This window comes from Schistocerca americana, chromosome 2, assembly GCF_021461395.2.
Source record: "Schistocerca americana isolate TAMUIC-IGC-003095 chromosome 2, iqSchAmer2.1, whole genome shotgun sequence".
In the NCBI taxonomy this organism is placed as follows: domain Eukaryota; kingdom Metazoa; phylum Arthropoda; class Insecta; order Orthoptera; family Acrididae; genus Schistocerca; species Schistocerca americana.
In genome coordinates, this window is record NC_060120.1 from 340,298,013 (window position 1) to 340,310,995 (window position 12,983).

At 40.0% G+C, this 12,983-nt stretch overlaps 1 protein-coding gene across 2 annotated transcripts in view; it reads left to right on the forward strand.

Annotated features, from left to right (window-relative positions):
* The window catches only part of LOC124593679 (probable multidrug resistance-associated protein lethal(2)03659), a 283,510-nt gene that overhangs the window by 134,652 nt on the left and 135,875 nt on the right, over positions 1 to 12,983 (forward strand). The gene's annotated exons all lie outside the window — the stretch shown is intronic.

Here is a 12,983-nt window from a genome sequence, read left to right on the forward strand (position 1 = left end):
AGCACAGATATTGGATCATGAGCTTCAAGACATGTTACAAGACATGCTGTCATCATTACAGCTACAGCTCATGGACATTCCTGACACTGCTGAACAACTGTATTATGATGTGTCCACAGTCAGACCATGTCCATACCAACCTCTGAACACCCATCGGCGAGCATTCCCTGCGCAACCTGAGCCACTCCATCTAGTTGTAGCTCGCTTCATGTGGGTGAGGGTGAAGGAGGATTACAGAAAGTGGATGAAGTGCTGTCTTCAGTGCCAACGCAGCAAGGTTAGCAGGCATTTTCATGTACCAGTAGGTAATTACCCTAATGTCACAGTGTGCTTTAGACATGTCAATGCCACTGGGCTACTACTGTCTTTGAATGGCCAACATTACCCAATCACTATTGTAGACAGATTCACTTGTTGCCCTGAAGCAATTCCGATAGACAATATCTCAGCAAAAAATCTTGGTGCAGGCCTTCCTAATGCACTGGATATTACACTTTGGCTGCTCTCTCCATATCACAACCAATACAGGCAGACAATTCGAGTCCAAGTTGTTCGGAAAACTGGCAGCACTTTACGGCATGAGTCATTGTTTGGTGATCAACTACCACTGACCAGCAATGGAATGGTAAACAATGGTGCTGTACCCTAAAAGAGGCCCTGATGTGCCATGTGGCCAGGTGGACTGAGTCTCTGCCAGTTGTCCTCCTCAGGCTTTGCAACACTTACAGACCAGACCTGGGTGGTTCCTTGGCAGAGCTAGTATAAGGGGAAAAAACTGAGACTACCCTGTAATTTTGTAGAAGCTGCCCTGTGACAAGAGACTGGCCCATCTACAGTCATTGGGCATCTTGGAGAGTACATAGGGAAGATATGCCTCACACAGCCATTCAGACATGTTACCGGTCCACTCTTTGCACAGAAGAATCTCAGTTCAGGTTCACATCTGATGCCACATAGCGACAGCATCAGACCGGTTCTCCAGCCACCCTACACAGATTTACAGCAGGTTGTCATCACGGGAAACTGCACCATGGACATTCTCTTCAATGGAAAATGTGTCACACTCACTACAGACAGAATGAAACTGGCCTACATGTTCCATGAGTCACCACCCATGGGCCAACAACCACCACCTCCTATACCATCTGATCTAGTGTCCACCTGTACCCAAGAAGCGACCCAGACAACTGCACTGCCTTCACCAGCAGCTTCTGTACCACACCACACAACAAGATCTGGCTATCATGTGTACTTTCTGGTGTGCTTTCTAGATGGGTCTCCATTCCCAATGAGTGGGCTATTGCGATCCCAGCCATCATCTGGCATGTGCTGTGTTAGAGTGCAAGTGTCAGCTCGAGTTCAAGTGTCAGTTTTCACACTTGCATCAAGTAGTTTCGCGCTGTGTTTTGTTCTCACAGTGTGTAGAGTTTTTATCTCTTGTTTTGGTGCTTTTTATGTTGATTATTCTATGTTTTTTCCTTTAGTCTTGCCTAGGTTGCTATGTACAATGTACCTAGTAACATAGCAAACAAAGAGCTCACTAAGCACAACTGATCTGCTCTCACATTCCTAGTCTCATGAGCCAGGTATTTAGCTTTCTTCCTCATGAACTCTGTATTTAGCATTCCATGATCAAATAAAGTTCCACTGTTGTGTTGAAGATATTCTGATGTACATGTTATTCCTGTAGCAGGCATAGTTGAATCTGAAGGCCTTATTATCATAACCAGCAACCAAATGTTGCAGTGCTGTATTGGTAAGATATTTGTGTGTTTTGTTCATAACTATTATAAAAATATATAAATATTGTATTGAGAAGTGACAAAATGACAGATTTTTCTGTATGCACTAATATGTTATAGGTAAGTACAATTGACTTTTATAACGAATGGTAGTAAATATTTAACATGAATTCAGCAGTCATCTCATGACTGAAAGTGTAAAGGGGCATGCAGAGACAAGAACAAGGGCTTTCGTTACTGAGAATTTAGAGTGGTGGGTTCGTGAGCAATATTGTCGGCCAGAGAGCTGTGGTCTTCAGATAGCATTTGTTGGATGTATAAAATTTCTAGAGGTCACAAGTTGAATACTTGAAAATTTCTTGAGACTCTGAGTAAATTGATGAGAATGATTCTGTACCTTGAAATCTGTTGGTACTAGTTATTTGTCACTATAGTAATGGTGCGTAATGAACTTTAGTTTTTGTCGTGATTGTTAGTATCAATTCCATGCTGATGAACTTTAAGGTTTTGTGGCTGATTATTGAGAATTAATGTGTTGCTGCATGAACTTCATTTCTGAACGCTACTGTGTCAAAATGCACAGCTTGCACTATGTGACTACATCTTGCATTGCTTAATTAATTATTGTCACAGAATTCATTAATTTTTGCAAGTCCATGTAAGGCCACCATTCACATGCTTGTGTGCATATCTCTTGAATAAATATATGGCTTTAACAATAAACAATTTGGTTTAGCTAAGATTAATATCCTATGGGCTTTTTAGCCTTTTTTTCCACATTTCAGTTCCGATATTTTGTTTATTGTGTGTATTAATTTTCACTAACCAGACATTCTACTTTTAAAAGGATTTTTGAATATTTATTTGTTTAAGATTTGGGCTTAAAGGTGATGGTGCATGACCAGCTCCTTGACCTCAAGTGAGGCATGCTTCTAAAGTTTTAGGTCATGTATTGCTCACACCAATCTCTTAGATAGTGTTGTAGTTGGTTTTTCTTTTCTTGGATACTTTGTGACATTGTCTGCCCACTTAGCTGAGTGGTCATCAGCATGTCTGAATGCTATGCAGTGGGCCCAGGCTTGGTTCCTGGCCAGGTTAAGATTTTCTCCACTTGGGGACTGGTTGTTGTGTTGTTGTCATCATCATTTCATCATCAACTTGCAATTCACTCAGTGTGGGTCAACTGAAAAGATTGCAACGTGGCAGCCAAACTTCCCCAGGTGGGGACTCTTGACCATCACTGTCATTTTATCATTTCATTTGGTGACACTGTCAGGTTTCTGTTGAAATGTTGAAATATCCAAGTGACACAATCAAGACCTTCCTATATATGGCTTTAACAACTGATTTATTCCCTGAACATTTAACCATAGCTATCATCCACCCACTACTCGAGAAGTGGGATAGGAGCAGTCTGGACAACTACAGAACTACAGAAGAATCTCTGTCCTAGGCTGCAGGTACAAGATATTATTTATCCTGTGTGGGAGAATCAACGAACAAACAGAATGGGAGTTGGATAAATACTTGAGAGATTTGAGACCATGCAGAAGCTGTGCAGAGCAGATCATTAGTTTAAAATTGATTGTGGTATATAACAGGAAATGTAACAACACTACTGACAATAACATTTGTAATCTTTAAGAAGACATATGATTATCTCCATAGACCTCAGTATTAAAAATTTGAAGGACTCTAGGAATTCATCCGAAGTTAATTAAACTAGTGGAACTTACTCTAACTAGCAACTTAGAAGAGAAATTTTTGGACCATTCCTCATAAAAACAGGATAAAGATAGTGTGACTGCCTACCACCATTACTATTTTGTTGTGAACTGAAATGAATAAAGAGATAACAGTGCTAAGATATCCCAAAGAACATGAGAGTTGTAAGTTCCAAAAATGACATTGGTTGAAACTGCTTGAAATTTGCTGATGGTCTTACTCTCCTACCTACCCAATATAAATGGGAAACCAACATGGCAAAATAGAATGAAAACTGAACAAAGCAAATTGCATTACAAAAAAAGTGTACAACAAATCAAGCCCATCAATAGCTGCAATATTTAGACATTATGAAATAGTTACTCAACCAGGAATCACATATGCAGCTAATACCACCTTCAAATACACACAGCAGAAATTCACCGAACAGAAAGAAGAGTAATAAGGGAACGTGCAAAAATGAATATTGAGTAAATGGACATAAGAGAAGAGCTTCAAATGAAACAGTATACAATAAAATACCACAATCAAGAAGAAGTACATCCCATTCTGTGGACATCCGACCAGAACATCAGGAAACAGAATTGGTAAGAGAATAATGGAAAAATTATGGAATAGGTTGAATGGTTCAAATGGCACTGAGCACTATGGAACTTAACATCTGAGGTCATCAGTCCCCTAGAACTTAGAACAACTTAAATCTAACTAACCTAAGGACATCACACAAATCCACACCTGAGGCAGAATTCGAACCTGTGACTGTAGCAGTAGCGTGGTTCCGGACTGAAGTGCCTAGAACCACTTGGCCACCGCAGCCGGCTATGGAGTAGTAAAAGCAACATTAAATGGATGGTGGAACTCAAGGATGATATAAGTGAACTCCAAATTATGGTAGATGACCTAAGAAACAAAACAGACCAAACCAAAATATTGTAAGATGCACAAATCAGGCTATATGTGGGCATCAATAAAAGGATTACATGAAGGCTGATCTCAAACAAACAAAGAAAGAAAAATCTGAAAGAATGAAGAAATGCTGTGCAAACAGAAGGGAAAAAAGAGAAAGGTTTATACAATAATATATTGTAATAATCCTTCTTATAACCATTGTATTATTGAATTATTATTGAAGGGAATTGTATTATTGAAGAATAAAACTCTGTGTAGACCTTTGTATAATTGAGCAGAGTGGTCCAATGAAGCCAAAAAGAAAGAAAGAAGGTAAGAACTAAGAAATAATGTTGCTTTAAGCCAAACTAAAAACTGTATTAATTTTTGTTTGCTTGAAAAGATAGCCATTTGTACTAAATTTGGCAGTTTTTAATCGTTCATCCAAATATTAGCTGTGTGTTTACATTTCGCGGTGTGCAGTTGCAGCTAGAGTAGTTCTTACATGAAGTTCTGACAAAGTTGTTTGTGCACTGTTATTCAGTTACTAAATTTAGTTGTTTTCAGTGCTCATGGTGTTTCCGGCAAAATAATGGTTTAATAAACTTTTGGAAACTTTTGCCAACTGTGTTTTTTAGAGTTCACTTACTTCATTTATTAAATTTAGTAGGTAGTTTTTGGCTGACATTACTTATTGTTTGTAGTGAAATATTTCAGTAAAATTTTTGTTCACTGTTCCGGTGATCGCATGAAGTTTTGGTTTCAGATAAGAAATTGTGTGAAGTTTTTGTGGTATTGGTATTAGTTGTGGTTTATTACTATTAATAAAAGTAGTTGCTTTCTTAATAGAGAGCAAAATTCGAGATCACTATTGTTAATTCTTCAATAGTTCTACTGTTTTAAGGTAAAATATACATTTAGTTTTTTCAGTGACTGTTAAAATATTACCATGAGTGAGAAGTGTGGACTTTTTTGTTAGTGGGTTACAGTGTGGGATTTGTTAAAAGTATTTTCATTGGGGGTAATGCAGTGGGAAAGCCAGTGAGCATTCTAACAAGATCCTCTCTGAAAATGCAGAATCTGTAGTAGAAGTAAGTTGATAGAGGAGCAGGAGCTTAAGATCTGTGCCCTCCAGGTGCAGTTACAATACACAAAGGTGGGACTAGATAGACTGAGAAGGGTAGAGGGTGCTGGGGAATGGCAACTGGCACTTGGTGAGAAGGTAGCTAGGAGGAGGAGGTATTCAGACAGTTTTACTTTGCGTATATGCAATAGGTTTGACCAACTGTCAGGGTTTAGTGGAGAGAAGGCTCTTGCACCTGTACATGTAGAAAACATGCAGCAGCCCTCAGCAGTTAGGAATCCTAAGTCAGTTGCGAGTTCTAACAGAGAGAAGAAGGTTCTGCTACTAGGTAGTTTGCATGGCAGAGGTGTGGGCCAGCAGTTGCAGGAAGTGTTGGGGAGTGAGCACCAGGTCACCAGCATTGTGAAGCCTAGTGCAGGGTTGGCTCAGGTGACTGACAGCATAGGGGAGTTATGTAGGAATTTTACGAAGGAGGATCAGGTAGTGATTGTGGGTGGAGCTGGGAATAGTTTTGATAGGGATGGGGAGTATAATGTAGATAGTGACCTGCTAAAGATAGCTACTCAAACTGGTGACACTCAAGTGCACTTCATGTGACTATTTCAATGTCATGATCAGCTTCATCTTAATGCTGCTGTTAGGCATGTTAACATGAGACTTGAGAAGCCACTGATGGCCGAGGGTATGGCTCACATTGGAGTGGTGCCAGTTGAGTCTATCAATAGACTGGTTTTCACTAGGCATGGCTTGCACCTCAATAGATATGGGAAGGGGAGGCTGGCAAAGCTTACAGGTGACAGTGCAGTGGGAGGTGATGGAATCATTCATGGAAAAATTCCTGTAGCAGTGGGTATTAGAGCAGCACCTTTTTTAGATTAAAATCAGCTAGTAGGTATTCCTTCTTAAAGGAAGTCCCTCTATCAAAGGAATCACCTTCAGAGAAGGTCAGGTATCCAGTAGTGAAGGAATTAACATATTTCATCAATATATAAGAGGTATTAGAGATCAAGTTAGTGAACTGTTTATATATGTTGGCTCTGACATTATTGGTATATCGGAGCACCACTTTAATAATTTGACAATTTGTAGGCTTCCTTTATCAGGATACACATTAGATGACTGTTTTTCAAGGAGTTCTTTGCAGAGTGGGCAGTGGCCATGTATGTAAAAAACTGTATTCCATTTGAGATTTCAGAGTACCTGATGGCTCAGCACAAAAGTTTTGTCTCAAGTACAGATAGTGTTGAGGATCAGTGGACAAAGTTCAAAACCATCGCACAATATGTGTTAGATGAGTATGTGCCAAGCAAGATCGTAAGAGATGGAAAAGAGCCACCGTGGTACAACAACCGAGTTAGAAAACTGCTGCGGAAGCAAAGGGAACTTCACAGCAAACATAGCCAAAGCCTTGCAGACAAACAAAAATTACGCGAAGCGAAATGTAGTGTGAGGAGGGCTATGCGAGAGGCGTTCAATGAATTTGAAAGTAAAGTTCTATGTACTGACTTGGCAGAAAATCCTAAGAAATTTTGGTCTTATGTCAAAGTGGTAGGTGGATCAAAACAAAATGTCCAGACACTCTGTGACCAAAATGGTACTGAAACAGAGGATGACAGACTAAAGGCCGAAATACTAAATGTCTTTTTCCAAAGCTGTTTCACAGAGGAAGACTGCACTGTAGTTCCTTCTCTAGATTGTCGCACAGATGACAAAATGGTAGATATCGAAATAGATGACAGAGGGATAGAGAAACAATTAAAATCACTCAAAAGAGGAAAGGCCGGTGGACCTGATGGGATACCAGTTTGATTTTACACAGAGTATACCAAGGAACTTGCCCCTCTTCTTGCAGCAGTGTACCGTAGGTCTCTAGAAGAGCATAGTGTTCCAAAGGATTGGAAAAGGGCACAGTTCATCCCCGTTTTCATAAAGAGACGTCGAACAGATGTGCAGAACTATAGACTTATATCTCTAATGTCGATCAGTTGTAGAATTTTGGAACACGTATTATGTTCGAGTATAATGACTTTTCTGGAGACTAGAAATCTACTCTGTAGGATCAGCATGGGTTTTGAAAAAGACAATCGTGTGAAACCCAGCTCGCGCTATTCGTCCACGAGACTCAGAGGGCCATAGACACGGGTTCCCAGGTAGATGCTGTGTTTCTTGACTTCCGCAAGGTGTTCGATACAGTTCCCCACAGTCATTTAATGAACTAAGTAAGAGCATATGGACTATCAGACCAATTGTGTGATTGGATTGAAGAGTTCCTAGATAACAGAATGCAGCATGTCATTCTCAATGGAGAGAAGTCTTCCGAAGTAAGAGTGATTTCAGGTGTGCCGCAGGGGAGTGTCATAGGACCGTTGCTATTCACAATATACATAAATGACCTTGTGGATGACATCAGAAGTTCACTGAGGCTTTTTGTGGATGATGCTGTGGTATATCGAGAGGTTGTAACAATGGAAAATTGTACTGAAATGCAGGAGGATCTGCAGCGAATTGACGCATGGTGCAGGGAATTGCAATTGAATCTCAATGTAGACAAGTCTAATGTGCTGCGAATACATGTAAAGAAAGATCCCTTATCATTTAGCTACAATATAGCAGGTCAGCAACTGGAAGCAGTTAATTCCATAAATTATCTGGGAGTACGCATTAAGAGTGATTTAAAATGGAATGATCATATAAAGTTGATCGTCAGTAAAGCAGATGCCAGACTGAGATTCATTGGAAGAATCCTAAGGAAATGCAATCTGAAAACAAAGGAAGTAGGTTACAGTACACTTGTTCGCCCACTGCTTGAATACTACTCAGCAGTGTGGGATCCGTACCAGATAGGGTTGATAGAAGAGATAGAGAAGATCCAATGGAGAGCAGCGTGCTTCGTTACAGGATCATTTAGTAATCGCGAAAGCATTACAGAGATGATAGATAAACTCCAGTGGAAGACTCTGCAGGAGAGAGGCTCAGTATCTTGGTATGGGCTTTTGTTGAAGTTTCGAGAACATACCTTCACCGAGGAGTCAAGCAGTATATTGCTCCCTCCTACGTATATATCGCGAAGAGACCATGAGGATAAAATCAGAGAGATTACAGCCCACACAGAGGCATACCGATAATCCTTCTTTCCATGAACATTACAAGGCTGGAATAGAAGGGAGAAACAATAGAGGTACTCAAAGTACCCTCCACCACATACCGTCAGGTGGCTTGTGGGGTATGGATGTAGATGTAGATGTAGATGAGTCTGTAGCTGTATCACAGAACTGCACTGAACAGGTATTTGAATGTTGTGCAGGGGCAGTTGAGTTTATTTGAAACTAAACTTCTAATTGTTGTTGTTGATAGGTCCCCTAACTCTGACATCTGAGTATTTCTACTCAAACTAGAGAGGGTTCTTGGTTCAGTCTATGGGAAGTACCAAAAATTAGTTATATATGGTGACTTCAATATTAATATTGTATGTGATTGTGCAAGAAAAAGGATGTTGAAAAAATCTCCTAAATTCATATGATCTGAAGCAGACTGCGTTTTTCTAACCAGGTTGCAGGGGGACAGTAGCACAGCCATAGACAATATTTTTATGCATTCTTCATTACTAGATGGGCATTCTGTTAGTAAAAGGATGAATAGCCTTTCAAACCATGATGCACAAATTTTAACGCTGAAAGGTTTTTCTACTCAAACAAATGTTATACGTACTTGAAACTATGTAGAAAAGCTAATCCAATGGCAATAGAGAGTTTCTTAAATCTTGTTAAAGAACAAGAATGACAAAATGTTTATAGTGCTAATAACATGGATGACAAATATAATGGTTTCCTTAATACATTTCTCATGCTCTTTGAAAGCTGCTTTCCATTAGAACACTCTAAACAGGGTACTAGCATTAAAGGTGGCCTGGGTGGCTGACTAGTGGGATAAGGATATCATGTAGAACAAAGTGGGAAGTATATCAAAATTTTAGAAGTAGTCACAATCAAGCTACAGTAGCCCATTACAAACAGTATCGTAAGGTACTTAAAAATGTTATTAGGAAGGCAAAGAGTATGTGGTATGGAAGTAGAATTGCTGATTCACATGATAAAATTATAACCATATTGTCAATTGTGAAGGAAATGTCTGGTTAGCAGCACAAGGTTGACTATATAAATCCAGTTTGTAGTAAAAATACTTCTGTCACTGATGAATCAGATATACATACTGTATTTGACAATCATTTTCTGAGCATTGCTGATGAATTAAATAAAAATTTAGTGTCTACAGGGAGTCATACAACTTTCTTGGCAAATGCCTTTCCGAGATTGATTTCTGAAATACACTTCTGTGATACAGACAAGGGGGAGATTGACTCAATAATTAAATCACTGAAGACTAAGGACTCTCATGGATATGATGGAGTGCCTAGCAGAATATTAAAGTACTGTGCTGCACGTGTTAGCCCAGTACTTAGCCATATTTATAATTTTTCCTTTAAGAATGGTCAGTTTCCTGAATGATTAAAGTATTCAGTAGCAAAGCTGCTTTCTAAAAAGCGAGACAGGAATGATGCAGACAATTTTAGACCTATTTCTATGCCATCATTGTTTGCTAAAGTTATTGGAATGGCTGTGTATGTAAGAATAATTGATCATTTTATTTCACGTAGTTTGTTATCAAGTGTACAGCTCAGTTTTAGAAGTTGTTCTCTGTGAGGTAGTGGATGGATTAAACAAAAGGTTTCAAATGCTAGGCATCTTTTTTGATTTAACTAAGGCATTTGATTGTGTTGATCACAATATGTTACATTATGGAATATGGGGAATAGCTCACAAATTGTTACTTTAACAACAGACAGCAAAGGTCATTAACCACAGTGTTGAGAATGGCTGTGATGTGGGGTCTGAGTGGGGCATGGTCAGATTTGTGGTGGCGGGAGGGGGGGTGGGGGGGGGGCGTACACCAGGGAACAGTGCTGGGGCCACTTGTGTTCCTCATTTATATAAATGATATGCTCTCTAGTGTTACAGGTGATTCTAAAATATTTCTGTTTGCTGATGACTTTAGCTTGATAGTAAAGGATGTCGTTTGCAATGTTGGCACTGTTTCAAATAGTGCAGTTCAAGATGTAAGTTCATGGCTTTTAGAGAATAAATTAATGTTAAATCACAGCAAGACTCACTTTTTACAGTTTCCAACACACAATCCAACAAAACCAAACATTTTAATTTCACAGAGTGTGTGTGTACAGGGTGGTCCAAAAGTCCGGAAACACCCTAATAAAATCCAAATGGAGTAGGAAACAAGGAAACAGAGTCCCTACACTCGAGGAACAGGAAGGGGGAAACTTTACAGGCTATGCCACCAACATGGCGGCCATCTTGAAAGCCGCCATCTTGGATTCAACTCCAAAATTTCAAATAGGAATGTGGTCATGTGACATATCAAACAGATGGAGAATTTCACCAGAAAAACAATGCCGTTGTTACTTTAAACATACCTTTATTCATTCTCGGGTTACAGCCAGTTACATGTGGCAGCGGTGGGACGCTTGGCAGCATGTGTGTTATGTGTGGAAGAGACATTACGCCGATGTTACACAGTCCCAAGAGACCACCAACAGTCATAGGAATGGCTCGATATGTTGTCCATTATGTTGGATTGTTAATGCTACCCTCCGAACCCAGTCCTGATGAACTTTGACCAACAAATCTGGCTGAATTTGACCATACGCATCAACAATACGCTGCTTTAGATGATGCAAATCCCGTATTTTCACAGAATAAACCAGTGCTTTGACATGACCCCAAAGATAAAAATCCAAAGGAGTCAAATCTGGTGAATGTTGTGGCCACTCCACAGCACCCCTACGACCAATCCACTTTTCAGGGAACTGCAGATCCAGGTATGCTCACACATTGTGCCCGTAATGTGCTGGGGTTCCATCATGCTGGAAGAATTCCGGAAATGTCCCGTCCTCTGTTAACAACGAGGGAAACACTTCTTCATCCAATAACCTCAGATAACCGTTGGCTGTTAACGTACCATCAATAAAAAAAAGGTCCAACGACTTTGGTACCCCACACACCACACCAGACCATCACTTTTTGTGAGTTGACCATTTTGCAAGCATCAATCCAGTGTGGATTTCTGTCGGACCAGTATCTGTCATTCTTCTTGTTCACTTCGCCATTGATAAAGAAATTAGCTTCCTCACTGAACAGCACCTGATAGGGGAAACGTGGGTTTATCTGCAGCTGCTGTGTCACCCATTCTGCGTACTGTACCCAACGGTCTGTGTCATCCTCGCTCAGGTGTTGGAGCAGCTGACTTTTGTACAGGTGTCCTTTGTGCTGCGATAAAATTCGCAGTATGGAGGTACGTCTAACCACACATTCTTGTGACAGGCGACGAGTACTCCGTTGCGGGCTCTTGCTAAATGATGCCAACACGCTCATTGTTGTTGCTTCATCGGTGGTGGATTTTGGTCTTCCAGCCTTAGGCTTACCTGTGACAGAACCTGTTGCTTGGACTTTGGCCAAAAACTTGGCAACTGCGCTGTGAGTGATGGGCTGTCTGGTTGGGTGACGACTGTTGAAATCCTCAGCAATGACCCGTGTGCTTCTATCTCCTGATATCAAGATGATTTCAATGCATTCTTCATGTGTTAAGGACATTTTGTAAACTGTAAATAAGGAAACAACGATTAAAACGGTAGCATGAGTAAATTATACCTGACAGTTAAACATATGTAACATATCAGGCATGGGATAGTCACTTTGCACCGTTTCAGACTCCATTTTAGGACTTCTCAGTACGTAATACTTACGCTGCCGAGCGTCCCACTGCTGCCGCAAGTAATTGGCTATAACCCGAGAATGAATAAAGCTATGTTTAAAATAACAACGGCATTGTTTTTCTGATGAAATTCTCTATCTGTTTGATATGTCACATGACCACATTTCCATTTGAAATTTTAGAGTTGAATCCAAGATGGCGGCTTTCAAGATGGCCGCCATGTTGGTGGCATAGCCTATAAAGTTTCCCCCTTCCCGTTCCTCGTGTGTAGGGACTCTGTTTCCTTGTTTCATACTCCATTTAGATTTTATCAGGGTGTTTCCGAACTTTTGGACCACCCTGTATTATTTGTGAAACTGAACAGTTCAAATTTCTTGGTGTTCCGATAGATAGTAAATTGTCATGGAAAGCTCACATTCATGATCTTGTTCAAAGACTTAATGTTGCCATTTTTACTTTTTGAATGGTATCTGAAGTAAGTGATAGTTTGATGCAAAAAGTAGTCTACTTTGCTTATTTTCATTCACTTATGATGTCTGATATTATATTTTGGGGTAACTCTTCATATTCTCAAAGGATATTTTTGGCTCAGAAGTGGGAAGTTCAGGCAATAAGTGGTGCAAGTTTGTGAACCTCTTGTCAACTCATTCATTAGTCTGGGCATTCTGACATTGGCCTCTCGATATATATTCTCTTTTCTGCCATTTCCTATTAACAATATCAGCTTATTCCCAAGAATTAGCATCTTTCACTCAGGTAAT